Source organism: Haematobia irritans, chromosome 4 (assembly GCF_050003625.1).
Source record: "Haematobia irritans isolate KBUSLIRL chromosome 4, ASM5000362v1, whole genome shotgun sequence".
Classification (NCBI taxonomy): Eukaryota; Metazoa; Arthropoda; class Insecta; order Diptera; family Muscidae; genus Haematobia; species Haematobia irritans.
The window spans coordinates 196,125,105-196,142,676 of record NC_134400.1 but is presented as its reverse complement, the minus strand read 5'-3'; the positions used below and the strand labels follow the sequence as shown (position 1 = coordinate 196,142,676).

The 17,572-nt window shown below is 28.6% G+C and overlaps 1 protein-coding gene and 1 long non-coding RNA gene across 3 annotated transcripts in view; one reads left to right on the top strand and one right to left on the bottom strand.

The window, feature by feature from the left end:
* Positions 1–17,572, bottom strand: part of LOC142236691 (uncharacterized) — a 143,906-nt gene that overhangs the window by 121,277 nt on the left and 5,057 nt on the right. The gene's annotated exons all lie outside the window — the stretch shown is intronic.
* Positions 8,912–10,147, top strand: LOC142234538 (uncharacterized). The gene is made up of 2 exons (XR_012721641.1): positions 8,912–9,546; positions 9,618–10,147. It is a non-coding gene; the product is annotated as an uncharacterized LOC142234538 (long non-coding RNA).

The following is a 17,572-nucleotide window of genomic DNA, read 5'->3' as shown; positions in this document are numbered from 1 at the left end:
TGATATTCAATATTTTTTTTTTGGTGAAGAACTTTTTGTGAGGTAAAGAATAATAACAAATGTATATTTGTAATAAGACCAACATTAACGTAGCTCGTCGCGTCGGTTGTTTTTTTAGTTGGAATCGCGTTGTTTTGGTATACGGAGAGATTGTTAAAAAATAATGTGGTAAAATAATATAATAAATAACAAATAAAATATATAAAATATTTGTTATTTTAAATTAGTGAGAAAAATTTTCGTTTTTTAAATAAATCTATCAATGTTCGTGATAGTGTATAAAGAAAGAAAACACCAGCAGAATAACAACCCTTTCATTTGTCTTCATTTTGGAATCTTCAATTATCAGGTAATATTCAGTGACGCTAACCTTTTGTAACAAAAATGGTTTATGATTTTTTATATTTGTAGGTATTGAAATTGTAAAAGGAGGACAAAATCGTTACGCAGCAACTTATTATAAGTGAAAGGTACAAGAAGAAGAAAAAATGCGTTTTGCAGTTGATGACATTACATGGAAATTGGAAATAGTCCAATAATAAACTAATATTTCAAGGCCAGTCGATGCTGTTGATTCTTAATAAATATATTCAATATATTAATAAAACATGTCTTTTATTGAAGATAAAATTGCTTATAGAAATAAATAAAATTGTATTTAAAACGAAGGTAAGCAGTTCTAATTATGAAGTAAAAGTTTTACCACAAATGTGTAAGATTTGTCGAAATGAATGAAAAAATTTCAATAAAATCATTCCATATATGAATTCAAATTAGTTAAATTTTTTCATTCTGTAGTATAGTGGTATGTAAATATAGGAAAATGGTAACTAATATATGGAATGCATTATTCCTAATTTCTACGAAAATCACATCGTTCAAACAAATAAATATGTCTTTAAGCGCTATACGAAGTTCAACTTTCTTCACAATGAGTTCATTTTAACTTAAAGAAGGGGTCACTTTTTTCTGGGTGCGTGGTTGATCTGCCCCTCCCCACCACATCACGCATGTACACCACCCTCCCAAATCCCACACTAATGAAAACCAATCGTTTTACTACGTTGATATCATGGCGCATTTACAAATATTATGGGGGTTGTTCTATGATTCATTGCCAAAAGTGCATATATGCTTGCTAAAAGGGATTACAAAAGGAAAATTCACAATTCAACGAAAAGGTCAATTTGTAAAATTTTAAAAATGTTTTCAAAGTTCATGACCTTTAAAGTATTATCGAATTTCGGTTAGGCAGCTCCTTGCTTTCGATTGATATAATGTATAAAATTTTATATACATTCTTGGTACTGGTATTCTTAAAAAGGAAAATTTTGTTCGAAATTATTAAGATCTAAAAAAGTCTTGCATGTTTAGGATACAACGTTATTTCCACGCTACAAGGATTCGACTGACTCTTAGATTCAACGCCTAATGCTAAAGTGTCTCAAAACCAATTTAAGTGCACTGACAAAAAAAAATATGTATGTGGTATGAAAGGTTACGCAAACTAAATTTAAGGATGGGTAATTTGCACTATATTAAGGACAAACTACTTCACAATGATTAAATTTTAATTTAAAAAAAGTTTATTATCTTTGCTTCAAAAAAAAAATATTAAATTGAGGTCACAAATTTTGGAACTCTGTGTCTCTCCATTAAAGTCATATGTCTTAGAACTAAGGCACAGTCTGTTGTTCATTTAAGGTGTAGGTTTTGCATTTTTGGTCAAAATTTTGGCTGCAGATTACTCTGAAGTACAACAAATTTCCCTGAGAAGTATATTTTTAGAAATAGCGTTATGATGTATTGCAGACAACAAACTTGATTTCATAGAATTCGGTCGAAATTTTAAGACGTAACAATTTTTTCTGGTTGTATCTTAAAAGATACAATGCGTATTTAAGGGTTAAGATAAAACGCTACAAATATAGGCTAATACTTATTTTGAGGATTTCGGTTTAAAGTGTTTTGAATTAAGAAAACATTTTTTTACTTGGAAAAATCTTTTAAAATGTGGATTTTTGTTTCTATGTGAATTTCTTTATTAATATATCACAAAAAGGGGGAAAAATATCATAAATGGGATCTGTATCCTAATTTTAGTATTACTGATCCTAGATTTAAAGCTAAGGTCCCTAAAAAAATTTCCTTGTTTTACATAAGCCGGATCTAATAAACTTTTTTTTTTTTTGAGTGTGTGTGTGTACGCTCAACAAAAAAACTTATGTTCCTAAGATTTTGTCTTTACTTATATATAATTTGAAGTATCTCGTACGAAAATTGAATTAAATTGTATTCCAAATTTTGAGATTCGTTTAATTTACAAACATTTTCCGACATTTTTGGATTTTTAACTACCATTTACAAAATGCATATTTCTCGAAAAGTAAAAATGTAAAATAAAAATAAACAAAAAAATTTTAGACGCCAGATCATTCCCATTTTAATCACGATGTAGTCCATTCTTACTATTTTTGAGAAGTGTACGAAAAACTTCTTCTGCTTTAGTTTGAATTGAATTAATTTGTTTGTCATTGAAATGTTACTGTCATTAAGTTCATAAAATTTTTGAGACATACTTGGAATACAGAAAAAATCGTTGGGCTGGGGAAAATTTCTTACAAAATTTAAAAAATAAACGAGAACAAAATAAATTTTTTCCAATAAATAAAGGGTGGTTAAATTGTAAGGGCCGATGTTGAATGTGAACCACACCTAAACGCCAAGTTTTTTTCGAATTTTATTTGACATTTCTCTATTTCAGACTTACAATTTGAACCATGGACGCCGTGAATGGGCAGAATGGTTCCAAGAAATAGCAACAGTGGATGATCAATTTTCGAAGAAAACCATCTTCAGTGATGAGGCACATTTTCACCTCAGTGGATTCGTCAATAAACAGAATTGCCGCATTTGGGCGAATGAGAATCCAAGAGTGATTGTCGAAAAACCAATGCACCCACAAAGAGTGACTGTTTGGTGCGGTTTATGGGCTGGCGGCATCATCGGGCCGTATTTTTTCCAAAATGAGGCCGGTCAGGCAGTTACTGTGAATGGTGTTCGCTATCGTGAGATGATAACGAACTTTTTATGGCCCGAATTGGAAGATATGGATGTGGACGATATGTGGTTTCAGTAGGACGGTGCCACTTGCCACACAGCTAACGAAACAATGGCTCTTTTGCGCAACAAATTCAATGGCCGTGTTATCCCACGTAATGGCGATGTCAATTTTGGCGGCCAATTGACATCGCCATTACGTGGGATCATGTGATTTGACACCGTTGGACTTTTTTCTTTGAGGTTATTTGAAAGAAAAGGTGTACGTCGATAAGCCAGCAACAATTCAAGAGCTAAAAGATGAGATAATTCGGCACATTAACGGCATAGAACCTCCATTATGACTCAGCGTCATCGAAAATTTGGACCATCGGATGAAGGTGTGCCACCGAGGTTGCGGCACCCATTTGGACGATATTTTGTTCCATACATAATTGAGTAATACCAATATATCATAATAAAATAAAATTACAATAATTTCCTAAATAGTTTGTGTTTTATTCAAAATCAACATCGGCCCTTGAAATTTTAACCACCCTTTATTAGTTCAATTTAACATCAATTGTACAACAGACTTTTTGTTCTGTGTATTTGTCCGTAATATTCATAGACGATGTGCATTTAAGAATTTAATTGGTATTTGGAAAATGCAACCTTTGAGTATGTGCGTCAAGCTAATTTCCGAATTTAATTAGCACAGGCACAAAATACTTTGTAAGCAGAGCTCTGTTAATTAGTTAACAGAGGACTGTAAAAAGCGAACTGGGCTATATTATGGATCGATTGAGCTCTTCAAGTCTTCTCAGTTGATCATGATATGGGCAATTTCCTCATTGGATACCAGAAACGCATTTTTTATATAACATACTCCTGTTAGCTTTTTACAGTGATCTGTTAAAAACTTTATGCAAATCTTTTAGCTTATAAACAGAACTTTGCTAATCGGTGTAGGAGGAGAATAATATGATCGTCTTCAATTACCAAGTTCATATATGCAACATATATTGAAAGACGTACCATGTTCATCGTCTAAAAATAACATTTTGCTCTTGAAACAAGTTTGGGGTGATCATATTCTTTCTCTGTGTGTACGAAATAATGAAACTCTATATTATATATGTTCAAATTAAATTAATTTGAACCTATAGTATAAAACTTTTGTGGAAATATAAAAATTTTGAATATAAATATGAAAATAGTAATGAAATTACGTTTCAAATATATCATTATTCACATATTGACCAGTATCACATCAATAACATGGAAATTTAAATTAAAACAGTGTAATCTATAGTTTTTTTTTTTCAAACGAAAAAACGCCTTTAGAAAATTATCATTTTAACCATCCATCACAGCCCCAGTTTCTCTATCAATTACAATCTCTTACATATACAGAATACATTCCTTTTATTCTCATTGCTTTGGCTTACTCTCTTCTCTCTATCACTGCTCTCCGCATGACTCTCAAGCATACTCTCCCATGCCAGCATAGCAGAAGCCAAACACCATGCACACACCCACACGCACCCACGCAACAACAAACCAAACAACAACTCTCTCTCTCTCTCTCTCTCTCTTCCATAAAAAACTAAGAAGAAGAAATTTCGTTAAAAGAACGAACATTTCATTCTTGTAATTTTTCATTACAAGAATGAAACGGTTTGTAAAACAACAACAAAATATATTTTTTAAAGAAAATTTTCTTTTTTTACAAAGAGGTTTCTTTCGGTGCATAGCTGAATATACAAAAAAAAGAGAAGTGCACTCGAAGTTATCAGGCTAATGATTTGCTAACTCGTAATAAAAACTTCAGTCAAGAATTTCTTTATCTGCTTCGGGGTTTTTATTTTTGTTGTCTACCAGCTGTACTTCTGTGTTTGTTTTTTGCTTTATATAAATTCAAATAGAAGAAAATGAAAAATAATATTGTTCAACGACAATTGTTTTATTGCTGTTTTTCGCTTGTTCAAACATCAAATATAGCCAGAGTACCTCTCACAAATACTTTGTTCAAGTAGTAAATTTCCATAATACCATCCACAATCTCTGTTTATTCAGTAATGTCACAGAATGGAAAGAAAACACACACACACGAACACAGAAGTCACACAGACAGACGATATGAAGAAGAAGAAAGTAGTTTGAATGGGACAGCTACGCTCTTATCTTCGAAGAAAAAAAGAGAGTGATAAGTATACATTGGCTGGTTGGTATATGAGATCGGTCAACTATTTAGCTTTTATTACGACTGAATGATGTGGTCTCCTATAGGGCAACCCATATTCTTTGTTGTGTAAACAAATACTATGTCGAAATATGTCTTAGAGATAAACATAAAAGTTTATAAGTCGATAAACTTGTAGAGAAACTAAGTTATCACCATTATTTTCTATTGTTTGTATTTTTGTTAATTACAGAATGAACTATTTTGACCTAATTGGTAATTGGGGCATATACACGGTTGCCACATTGGGTAGAATTCTACCAGAAATGGGAGATTTTTTAGTGTTTGGTAGAATTCTTGATATTTAGGTGGATTTTGCAGAGTATTTCTCTCCAATTAGGAGGTACTTTACAAATTTTCTATAGAAATAAAATTTTGACACAATTTTCTATGGAAATAAGATCTTGACAAATTTTTCTACAGAAATAAAATGTTGACAAATTTTTCTATAGAAATGAAATTTTGACAAAATTTTCTATAGAAATGAAATTTTGACTAAGTTTTCTATAGAAATGAAATTTTGACAAAATTTTATATAAAATTAAAATTTTGAGAACATTTTCTATAGAAAACAAATTTTGACAAAATTTTCTATAGAAATAAAATTTTTACAAAATTTTCTATAGAAATAAAATTTTTACAAAATTTTCTATAGAAATAGAATTTTGACAAAATTTTCTATAGAAATAAACTGTTAACAAAATTTTCTATAGAAATAAAAATTTGACAAAATTTTCTATAGAAATAAAAATTTGACAAAATTTTCTATAGAAATAAAAATTTGACAAAATTTTTTATAAAAATAAAAATTTGACAAAATTTTCTATTGAAATAAAATTTCAAAAAATTAAAAAAAATCTGTAGAAATAATATTTTGCTAAAATTTTCTATAAAAATAAAATTTTTACAAAATTTTCTATAGAAATAAAATTTTTACAAAATTTTCTATAGAAATAGAATTTTGACAAAATTTTCTATAGAAATAAAAATTTGACAAAATTTTTTATAAAAATAAAAATTTGACAAAATTTTCTATTGAAATAAAATTTCGAAAAAAATTCATAAAATTAAAAAAAAAAAACCTGTAGAAATAATATTTTGATAAAATTTTCTATAGACATAAAATTTTCACAAAATTTTCTATAGAAATAACATTTTTACACAATTTTCTATAGAAATAAAATGTTGATAAAATTTTCTATAGAAATAAAAATTTTACAAAATTTTCTATAGAAATAAAAATTTGACAAAATTTTTTATAAAAATAAAAATTTGACAAAATTTTCTATTGAAATAAAATTTCAAAAATTAAAAAAATCTGTAGAAATAATATTTTGCTAAAATTTTCTATAAAAATAAAATTTTTACAAAATTTTCTATAGAAATAAAATTTTTACAAAATTTTCTATAGAAATAGAATTTTGACAAAATTTTCTATAGAAATAAAAATTTGACAAAATTTTTTATAAAAAATAAAAATTTGACAAAATTTTCTATTGAAATAAAATTTCGAAAAAAAATTCATAAAATTAAAAAAAAAAACCTGTAGAAATAATATTTTGATAAAATTTTCTATAGACATAAAATTTTCACAAAATTTTCTATAGAAATGAAATTTTGACAAAATTTTCTATTCAAAAAAAATAAAATTTTGCAAACATTTTCTATATAAATAAAATTTTTACAAAATTGTCTATAGAAATAAAATTTGTACAAAATTTTCTATAGAAATAAAATTGTGATAAAATCTTCTAAAGGAATATAATTTTGATAAAACTTCTAAAGAAATAACATCTTGACAAAATGTTCTATAGAAATGAAATTTTGACAAATTTTGTTATAGAAATTTCTATAGAAATAAAATCGTGACAAAATTTTCCATAGTAATAAAATTTTGAAAAATGTTTCTATAGAAATAAAATTTTGACAAAATAAGATATTCTTATTTGGTAGTTTTTGGTAAAATTTTCTCCAAATTTTGTTACATTATTTTTGGCTCGAGTGGTAACCGTGGGCATATAAAGAACAACAACAAAATTTTTATTTAAATAGAAAACTTTCTGTAGAAAATTTCCACTTGGAAAATGTATATCCAGTGGTGGCTTGGTGTTAGTCAGATATTTATTTAGGGCCCACTCAGACCTTCAGTCCATTGTGATACCAAAGACGGAGAACTTCTTGTTTTTATCAATGAGTCTTACTCGACTCTTAAGCTCAATGATGAGGGACCTCTTTCTTTAATCACGAAATTAATTGATCCAATTAAAAAATTAATTGATGCTACTATTTATTTATTTATTTATAGTTTATTTTAATCATACAGTAAATGTATGATAAAAAAGAAAAGGGAAAAGTAGCATTGGCTGCTAAGGCCATCAGCTAATTGATGCTACTAGTTTTTGTGATTGATTTTTATTTCAATTAAAAAATTTTTTGAAGCAATTAAAATTTTAATTGAATTTTTTTTTAACTCAATTAAGACTTTAATTGGAAAAATTTTGCTAACAATTTTTTCTGTGTAGATTTTTTATTTTTGAATAAAAATGTTTCTGGATTAATAGCTATATTTTAGAAAAATCTAAATTATTTTTGTGAAATTTTTTTCTGTATAGATTTTTTATTCTTTTATTTATACTGGATTAATAGCTATATTTTAGAAAAATCTAAATTATTTTATTGAAAAAAAATTTAAGTTATTTGACACAAAGCTATGTTTATTTATCCTTTGTTTGTTGTATGGTAACCAAAAATTTTTTTATTTATTTTAGTGTTAATTTTATACATTAACACTAATGGATTATGGATTTATTATTGAAATTCATAAATATGAATATTAATTTTCTTGTTTATATGAAATATATACTTTTGTTTTTAACCAAAAAATACGTTTTACTTTAATATTATTAACATTGCCGATTTTTCAAATGCAAATGCCGAATATGGCGATTTTTTGAGAGAAAAGTGACGATTTTCTTGATTTTCTTGATACTAGTGACTAAAATAGCTCTCTCTCTCTCTCTCTATCATACTGAACACTATAAGTGTTAGTTATAATGCTAATCGATAATAATTAAGCTATCCATTTACCGTTATCACAGTAAATAGTAAAGTGTCCTTGCTTTTCTGTAAATATTAATATAAGGTACGATTAATTTCACGATCGTTTAACAAAACAAAATAACAGCCCATTGATAAATGTAGACAGAACGGCTAATATCTACGCCATAAAAAAAAGAAAATTTGATTTAACAAATCGATATCGATAAAGGAGAGCCTAGCCTTCATGAATGTTATACTAACAGTTCAGAAGAGATTTTTGTGGTGTTGATTTGGTTTAATTATAAATAACACTGTCTGTCCATCTATTCCATCGTCTTTCATATACATATATCCCCCATAAAGGTGCTTTGATGGTTCCACTTCAGTAGATATCAGCACCGGCATCGTCATCATCATCAATGTTGTCGTCGTAACATACCGTTCGTTGTTTATTTAACTTAACATTTTTTCTGAAAATCGCTGCCATTGTAGTTTTCATTGTCGTAGTCGTAGTCGCCGTCGTTCGTTTGTTGTTTATTGACGGCTTTAAATCTGATATTTATTTCTGACACATTCTGTGTTCTTAGGGTTATGAGAGTGAGAGAGTCTCAAGTGGGGAGAGGGAGAGAGGTTAGATTGATAGGCAAACATAGAGATAGTATTCAATCAAAAGAACATGTGTTCGTTGTTTGTTAACATACAGTGTGAGCGCGCGTGTGTGTGTTAGAGGGGTAGAATCATAATCAAATACAAAAGTGCTGGTTTTTAACATTGCCAGTCTTCTGTGGCGGAGGCACGATTTACCTGGTTTATTAAAGATATAAACAACGATTGCGATGGTAGCAAAAAAATAAAGAATAAATAACTAATCACAATTTTTTTTTCTTGCATGATTGGTTCTCTATGCCATTGCGAAAATATAAACATCAACGATGAAGCGTTGATAGCCAATTTTCGCAATTGTGGTAATTTGAGGAGACAGAAGTTCTAAGAAATGCCGGGAAAGACGTTTAACTACTAATCGACATCCAAAAACAGGTTTACCTTCCGCCAAGGATTTTAGTATTGATTCCGAGCCAAAGGTGCGGCTTCTTTAGACTAAAGAGGAAGCTATGTGGCAACGTTTTTCGACACCTTAAGAAGCGTTTGATGCATTGTTTTGGAGATAGCTAAATCATAGTCACAAACGTACTTTGATAAACTGCATATAAAAGTTTTAATGGGTAATATTTTGAAAAACAATAAAGCGATTCTCGCTGATTAATATTTGTTTTTGTTCTCTAATTCCAAAAAGGTAACCCTCATATCCTCAGAACCATGGTAAAAACACAAGAATCAGACTACACTCATTAATACACATGATGTCCCGCTCTGTTTTTCATGGTATAATCGCCGGATATATATAGTGACATAATTTTTAAATACTGAAAAATCAACAACACAAAACCTCTGCCCAACCCCAACTATGTTACATGTAATCACCTCCTACCTCGTACAATCTTTTTTGGCACTTTACTGACCATTCTCATGGATTGTTTTTTACACATGACACCTTATTTTTTAGGCATCATTATTTGTGTAGCTACTAACATGTGCCACAAAATCAGCGGATATTTCAGTGGAGGAAATGAAAAAAAGGCCAATACATACACAAGGCCGGTATTAATAAGGGGTGTGAATGGATTATTTATGTGACAGACTTTTAATGATAATCTGATTAATTAACACCCTAAACGAATGGAAAAAATGGGTTGTGTAGTTTTTACATTATCGTTGGAGGACATATGTTAATATAACAATAAATCGGAGATAATGACAGAAAAACTGATTACAAAAAATAGTTAAATTATTACCTTCAACATTACCCTAAGCATGGAAGTAATGTTTAATTATCAATAAACATTACTTCCAAGTAGTACATGTGGTCAAGATTTTTTTTGTATATAAAATTTTGTTAAAATTTTATTTTTATATAAAATTTTATCAAAATTTTATTTTTTTATAAAATTTTGTCAAAATTTTATTTGTTACAAAATTTTAATTTTATAGAAAATTTTTTCAAAATTTGATTTTATATAAAATTTGTCAAATTTTTTTTGTATATAAAATTTTGTCAAAATTTTATTTTTATAGAAAATACTGTCAAAATTTTATTTCTATAGAAAAATTTGTCAAAATTTTATTTCTATAGAAAAGTTTGTCAAAATTTTATTTCTATAGAAAATTTTGTCAAAATTCTATTTTTCTGCAGAATAATTTGTCAACATGTTTTTCTCTATATTTCAAATTTTGTCAAAATTTCATTTCTATAGAAAATTTTGTCAAAATTTTATTTCTATAGAAAATTTTGTCAAAATTTTATTTCTATAGAAAATATTATCAAAATTTTATTTCTATAGAAAATTTGGCAAAATTCTATTTCTGCGGCACACATAGAAATTTGTATTCAATTTCGTTTGGCAACACACATTATCATGCACAAGAAAAAATAAAAAACAATAAATAATTCGAAATTAAAAAAAAAATATTGCAAATAGCCAGTAATTCCGAAAGTTCATGAGAGAAATTTGGCAAAATTTTTTTTCTATAGAAAATTTGTGTCAAAATTTTATTTCTATATAAAAATTTTTCAAAATTTTATTTCTATGGAAATTTTGTCAAAATTTTATTTCCATAGAAATTTTTGTTAAAATTTTATTTCTATAGAAAATTTTGTTAAAATTTTATTTCTATAGAAAATTTTGTCAAAACTTTATTTTTATAGAAAATTTTTTCAACATTTTATTTCTATAATAAATTTGGCAAAATTCTATTTCTGCGGCACACATAGAAATTTGTATTTAATTTCGTTTGGCAACACACATTATCACGCACAAGAAAAAATAAGAAACAATAAAAAATTCGAAATTAAAAAAAAAAAAACTATTGCAAATAGCCAGTAATTCCGAAAGTTCATGAGAGAAATTTTGCAAAATTTTATTTCTATAGAAAATTTTGTCAAAATTTTATTTCTATAGAAAATTTAGCCAAATTTTATTTCTATAGAAAATTTTGTGAAAATTTTATTTCTATAGAAAATTTTGTCTAAATTTTATTTCTATAGAAAATTTTGTCTAAATTTTATTTCTATAGAAAAATTTGTCAAAATTTTATTTCTATAGAAAACTTTGTCAAAACTTTATTTCTATAGAAAATTTTGTCAAAATTTTATTTCTATAGAAAATTTTGTCAAAGATTTATTTCTATAGAAAATTTTGTCAAAATTTTATTTCTATAGAAAATTTTGTCAAAATTTTATTTCTATAGAAAATTTTGTTAAAATTTTATTTCTATTGAAAATTTTGTCAACATTTTATTTCTATCGAAAATTTTGTCAAAATTTTATTTCTATCGAAAATTTTGTCAAAATTTTATTTCTATAGAAAATTTTGTCAAAATTTTATTTCTATAGAAAATTTTGTCAAAATTTTATTTCTATAGTAAATTTGGCAAAATTCTATTTATGCGGCACACATAGAAATTTGTATTTAATTTCGTTTGGCAACAAACAAGAAAAAATAAAAAAAAAAAAACAATAAATAATTCGAAATTAAAAAAAAAATCTATTGCAAATAGCCAGTAATTCCGAAAGTTCATGAGAGAAATTAGGCAAAATTTTATTGCTATAGAAAATTATGTGAAAATTTTATTTCTATAGAAAATTATGTGAAAATTTTATTTCTATAGAAAATTTTGTCAAAATTTTATTTCTATAGAAAAATTTTTCAAAACTTTATTTCTATAGAAAATTTTGTCAAAATTTTATTTCTATAGAAAATTTGTGCCAAAATTTTATTTCTATAGAAAATTTGTGCCAAAATTTTATTTCTATAGAAAATTTGTGCCAAAATTTTATTTTTATAGAAAATTTTGTCAAAATTTTATTTCCATAGAAAATTTTGTTAAAATTTTATTTCTATAGAAAATTTTGTCAAAACTTTATTTCTATAGAAAATTTTGTCAAAATTTTATTTCTATCGAAAATTTTGTCAATCTTTTTATTTCTATAGAAAATTTTGTCAAAATTTTATTTCTATAGAAAACATTGTCAAAATTTTATTCCTATAGAAAATATTGCCAAATTTTAACGGTTGGCTGATAGTCCCCGGTCTAACAAAGAAAAACACATTTTTTGTCAAAATTCGTTTCTACACACGAAAAAAATTTAAAATTTTTCCAATTAAAATTTTAATCGAGTTTTAAAAAGTATTCAATTAAAAATTTAATTGATTCAACACATTTTTTAATTAAAACAAAAACCAATCACAAAAATAATAGTATCAATTAATTTTTTAATTGGATCATTTAACTTTTTAATTGACCTTCAATTAATTTTTTAATTGATACTATCATTTCTGTGATTGAAGACATTTCAATTAAAAATTAATTGGATCAATTAATTTCGTGATTGAATCAGAAAAAAAATTTTTTGTGTGTAGTATTCAACATAGTTCCCTTCAAGAGCGATACAACGATTATAACGACCTTCCAGTTTTTTGATAACATTTTGGTAATACTCCTTCGGTTTTGCCTCAAAATAGGCCTCAGTTTCGGCGATCATCTCTTCATTGCAGCCAAATTTTTTTCCCAACGAGCATCCTTTTGATGTCTGAGAACAAGAAAAAGTCGCTGGGGCCAGATCTGGAGAATACGGTGGGTGGGGAAGCAATTCGAAGTCCAATTCATGAATTTTTGCCATCGTTCTCAATGACGTGTGGCATGGTGCGTTGTCTTGGTGGAACAACACTTTCTTCTTCTTCATATGGGGCCGTTTTGCCGCGATTTCGACCTTCAAACGCTCCAATAACGCCATATAATAGTCACTGTTGATGGTTTTTTCCTTCTCAAGATAATCGATAAAAATTATTCCATGCGCATCCCAAAAAACAGAGGCCATTAGTTACTTTGCCAGCGGACTTTTGAGTCTTTCCACGCTTCGGAGACGGTTCACCGGTCGCTGTCCACTCAGCCGACTGTCGATTGGACTCAGGAGTGTAGTGATGGAGCCATGTTTCATCCATTGTCACATATCGACGGAAAAACTCGAGTGTGTTACGAGCTAACAGCTGCAAACAACGCTCAGAATCATCAACACTTTGTTGTTTTTGGTCAAATGTGAGCTCGCGCGGCTCCCATTTTGCACAGAGCTTCCGCATATTCAAATATTGATGAATGGTATGACCAACACGTTCCTTTGATATCTTTAAGGTCTCTGCTATCTCGATCAACTTCATTTTACGGTCATTCAAAATCATTTTGTGGATTTTTTTGATGTTTTCGTCGGTAACCACTTCTTTTGGGCAATAAAATAAAATTATTGCAGCACCTATCAATCAGGGGTAACAACTTAATAAAGGGTGATACGGTCAAAATTTGGTCAATATAAACTTGACGTATTTCTTTCAATTTTGCATTTAAAAAACCTGAACACCCCTCATTTTGAAGGTGTGTGTGTAGAATGTTGCTCCTATTTTGATTTTGGAATTCACTCTTCAGTTGTCAAAATGCCGTCCAAGCAAGAAGAGCAGCGTATCAAAATTTTGCTCGCACATCGCGAAAATCCGAGCTACTCGCACGCAAAGCTGGCAAAATCGCTAAAAGTTGCCAAATCAACCGTTACAAATGTAATTAAAGTGTTTGGGGAACGTTTGTCGACAGCCAGGAAATCTGGATCGGGGGGAAATCGAAAACCGGAAGCCGCTGAGACAACAAAGAGAGTTGCCGGTAGTTTCAAGTGAAACCCTAACCTCTCTCTCCGAGATGCCGCAAATAAGCTGGGTGTATCGTCTACAATCGTGCATCGAGCCAAAAAACGAGCCGGACTATCGACTTACAAGAAGGTAGTGACTCCAAATCGCGATGATAAACAAAATACGACGGCCAAAGCGCGATCCCGGAGGCTGTACACGACGATGCTGACGAAGTTTGACTGCGTGGTAATGGACGACGAAACCTACGTCAAAGCAGACTACAAGCAGCTTCCGGGACAGACAAAAGGAAGGGGAAAGGTAGCAGATATTTTCAAGCACATAAAACTGTCAAAGTTCGCAAAGAAATATCTGGTTTGGCAAGCCATCTGTACCTGTGGCTTGAAAAGCAGCATTTTCATAGCTTCCGGGACAGTCAACCAAGAAATTTACGTGAAAGAGTGTTTGAATAAACGTCTGCTGCCTTCCCTGAAGAAACACGGTTGTTCCGTACTGTTTTGGCCGGATTTGGCATCTTGCCATTACGGTAAAAAGGCCATGGAGTGGTACGCCGCCAACAACGTGCAGGTGGTTCCCAAGGACAAGAACCCTCCCAACACGCCAGATCTCCGCCCAATTGAGAAATACTGGGCTATTGTCAAGCGGAACCTAAAGAAGACCAAAAAAACTGCTAAGGACGAGCAGCACTTCAAGGCAAACTGGCTTTCTGCGGCGAAGAAGGTGGACAAGGTGGCTGTACAAAATCTAATGGCAGGTGTCAAGCGTGAGGCCCGGCAATTCGGATTTGGAAAAGCGAAAGCCTAACTGAATATTTTTCCTGAATTTTATACTAATTGAACTTGAAAAAGAAATTTAATTTGATTTTTTAAATAAACGATTTCACCGATTTACACGCGTTTTCCTTTGACCAAATTTTGACCGTATCACCTTCAAGAAGACAATGTTGAAAAAGAAAAATCGCAAATTTTCCTAAATATTTCTTCTACAGGATAAATGCCAGAACCGCCATAGTAAATTTCAATAGTTTCTAATAATTACTGAAAACATATGGACGAGTTTTGTGTTCCCCTAGAGTGAAATGGGCTTCTTTTTATTTCAATATCAATCAAATTCATCAAACAAAAAAATACGAAAAGTTATTTTCTAGTGTCATATGATTGACAATCGAAAGCTATTTCCTACAATCAAAAAACATTTAATACAAAAAAAACACTCGTATAAAATATTGCATCACGTGTAAAATATTGATAAGAGAGAAACGAAAAATGTCTAATGATATTTGCGAAATTAAAACAAAAAAATATTGAAATGATTTCTATTTAATAATCTTTTGATATAATTTCTTTGTTTTTCTATTGCCGATTTTTTTCTATACTTAAGATTTTTGATTAAGTAGTCTATATGATAGAGAGGGTCGTAGATTTTATGATATTCTATTTTGCCAATTGAAAACAAAGGATTTGAAAAAAAAAACGTTTATGGTTTATGTAATACGATTTTTGCTATAATGTGATATCGATTTCAAACAACTGTAGAAGTCAAAATTTTAAAATTAATTTTTTTGAATGTAGCGAAATACGGATTTGTTCTCATTAACATTTTGTTTCAAAAGTAAATTCATTGCAAAATGCCAAAGGGAAAATGGGGGACTGCAACAAAAACCACATCCATGATATTTAAAATGTATCCACACACACAGTCATCTGAAATATAGGGGGAGTGGAGTAGGGGGTAAAACAAACAACTGGTGGGGAAATTTTAACAAAAAAAAAATTAAAACACAAGACAACATAGAAAGTCTAAAGTTAGAATTTGCAATGAAATAAAAGAATGCGAATTGTTTATAGGCGGCACACATAGAAATTTTTATTTAATTTTGTTTCGTTGGCAACACACATTATCATGCACAAGTAAAAATAAAAAACAATAAACAACACCCTCAAAATAATTCGAAATTAAAAAAAAAAACAAATATGGAAAATTCCATATTATTGCAGATAGCCAGTAATTCCGCAAGTTCATGTGGAAGAACTTTTAGGAAAACATACATAATAGCCCACTTACATTAGGCTGGATTTACAAAATTTTACCATGAAAATCTTTAACTATTGGGGACCAAGCCTAAATTTCCAATTTCGACTGACAATTCTGGAGTGGACAAAATATTTCTAGGATCCTCCCCCATCCATGTTATATCCACCATGTAATTCATCTCTGGAATGTATATAAAAATGTTCATCTACACTTCCTTTTACATTGAAATATCCCATATATGTTTCTTGTTTATTTTTGTTTTATAAAACATCCCAACTATCTTAGTGTCCTTGGATTAAATGTGCACACTTCAAACGAAAACTACACATTCCAAACAATAGGCCCAAACCCCTATCTTAAAAATACATTACCCTCATACACACATATTACATTGTCATTATTATCTTGGAAATGTCGTAAGTGTATTCTAAGACCACAATTCATGTTAAGTGATGTCGTCTTTCAATAACATACAAAAACAGTAATTACTCAAAAGAAGGTGGTCGGATAAATACTTCAACCCATCGCCATAGAAATTTCAGTCATATATAGTTTTATATATAGTGTTATAGTTTTTTTTTTTTCGTCTGAGGAAATATGACTGTCCACGGATTTGAAAAAAAATGGGAAAATAGCAATTTTATTTTTATCGAAACTTATGATAAACTTTTCTATAAACATAAAATTTTGATAAAAGTTTCTATAGAAATAAAATATTGAGAAAATTTTCTATAAAAATAAAATTTTGGCAAAATTTTCTATAGAAATAAAATTTTGACAAAATTTTCGTTAGAAATAAAATTTTGACAAGATTTTCTATAGAAATAAAATTTTGACAAGATTTTCTATAAAAATAAAATTTTGACAAAATTTTCTGTAGAAATAAAATTTTGGTATAATTTTCGTTAGAAATAAAATTTTAGTGTAATTTTCTATAGAAATAAAATTTTGACGAAATTTTCTATAGAAATAAAATTTTGACGAAATTTTCTATAGAAATAAAATTTTGACAAAATTTCAGTCAATTTGTCCCGTGTTATAGTTTTTTTTTCGTCTGAGGAAATATGACTTCCACGGTTTTGAAAAAAATGGGAAAATAGCAATTTTATTGTTATCGAAAATTATGATAAACTTTTTTATAAAAATAAAATTTTGATAAAAGTTTCTATAGAAATAAAATTTTGAGGAAATTTTCTATAGAAATAAAATTTTGACAAAATTTTCGTTAGATATAAAATTTTAAGAAAATTGTCTATAGAAATAAAATTTTGACAAGATTTTCTATAGAAATAAAATTTTGACAAGATTCTCTTTAGATATAAAATTTTAAGAAAATTGTCTATAGAAATAAAATTTTGACAAAATTTTCGTTAGATATAAAATTTTAAGAAAATTGTCTATAGAAATAAAATTTTGACAAGATTTTCTATAGAAATAAAATTTTGACAAGATTTTCTATACAGATAAA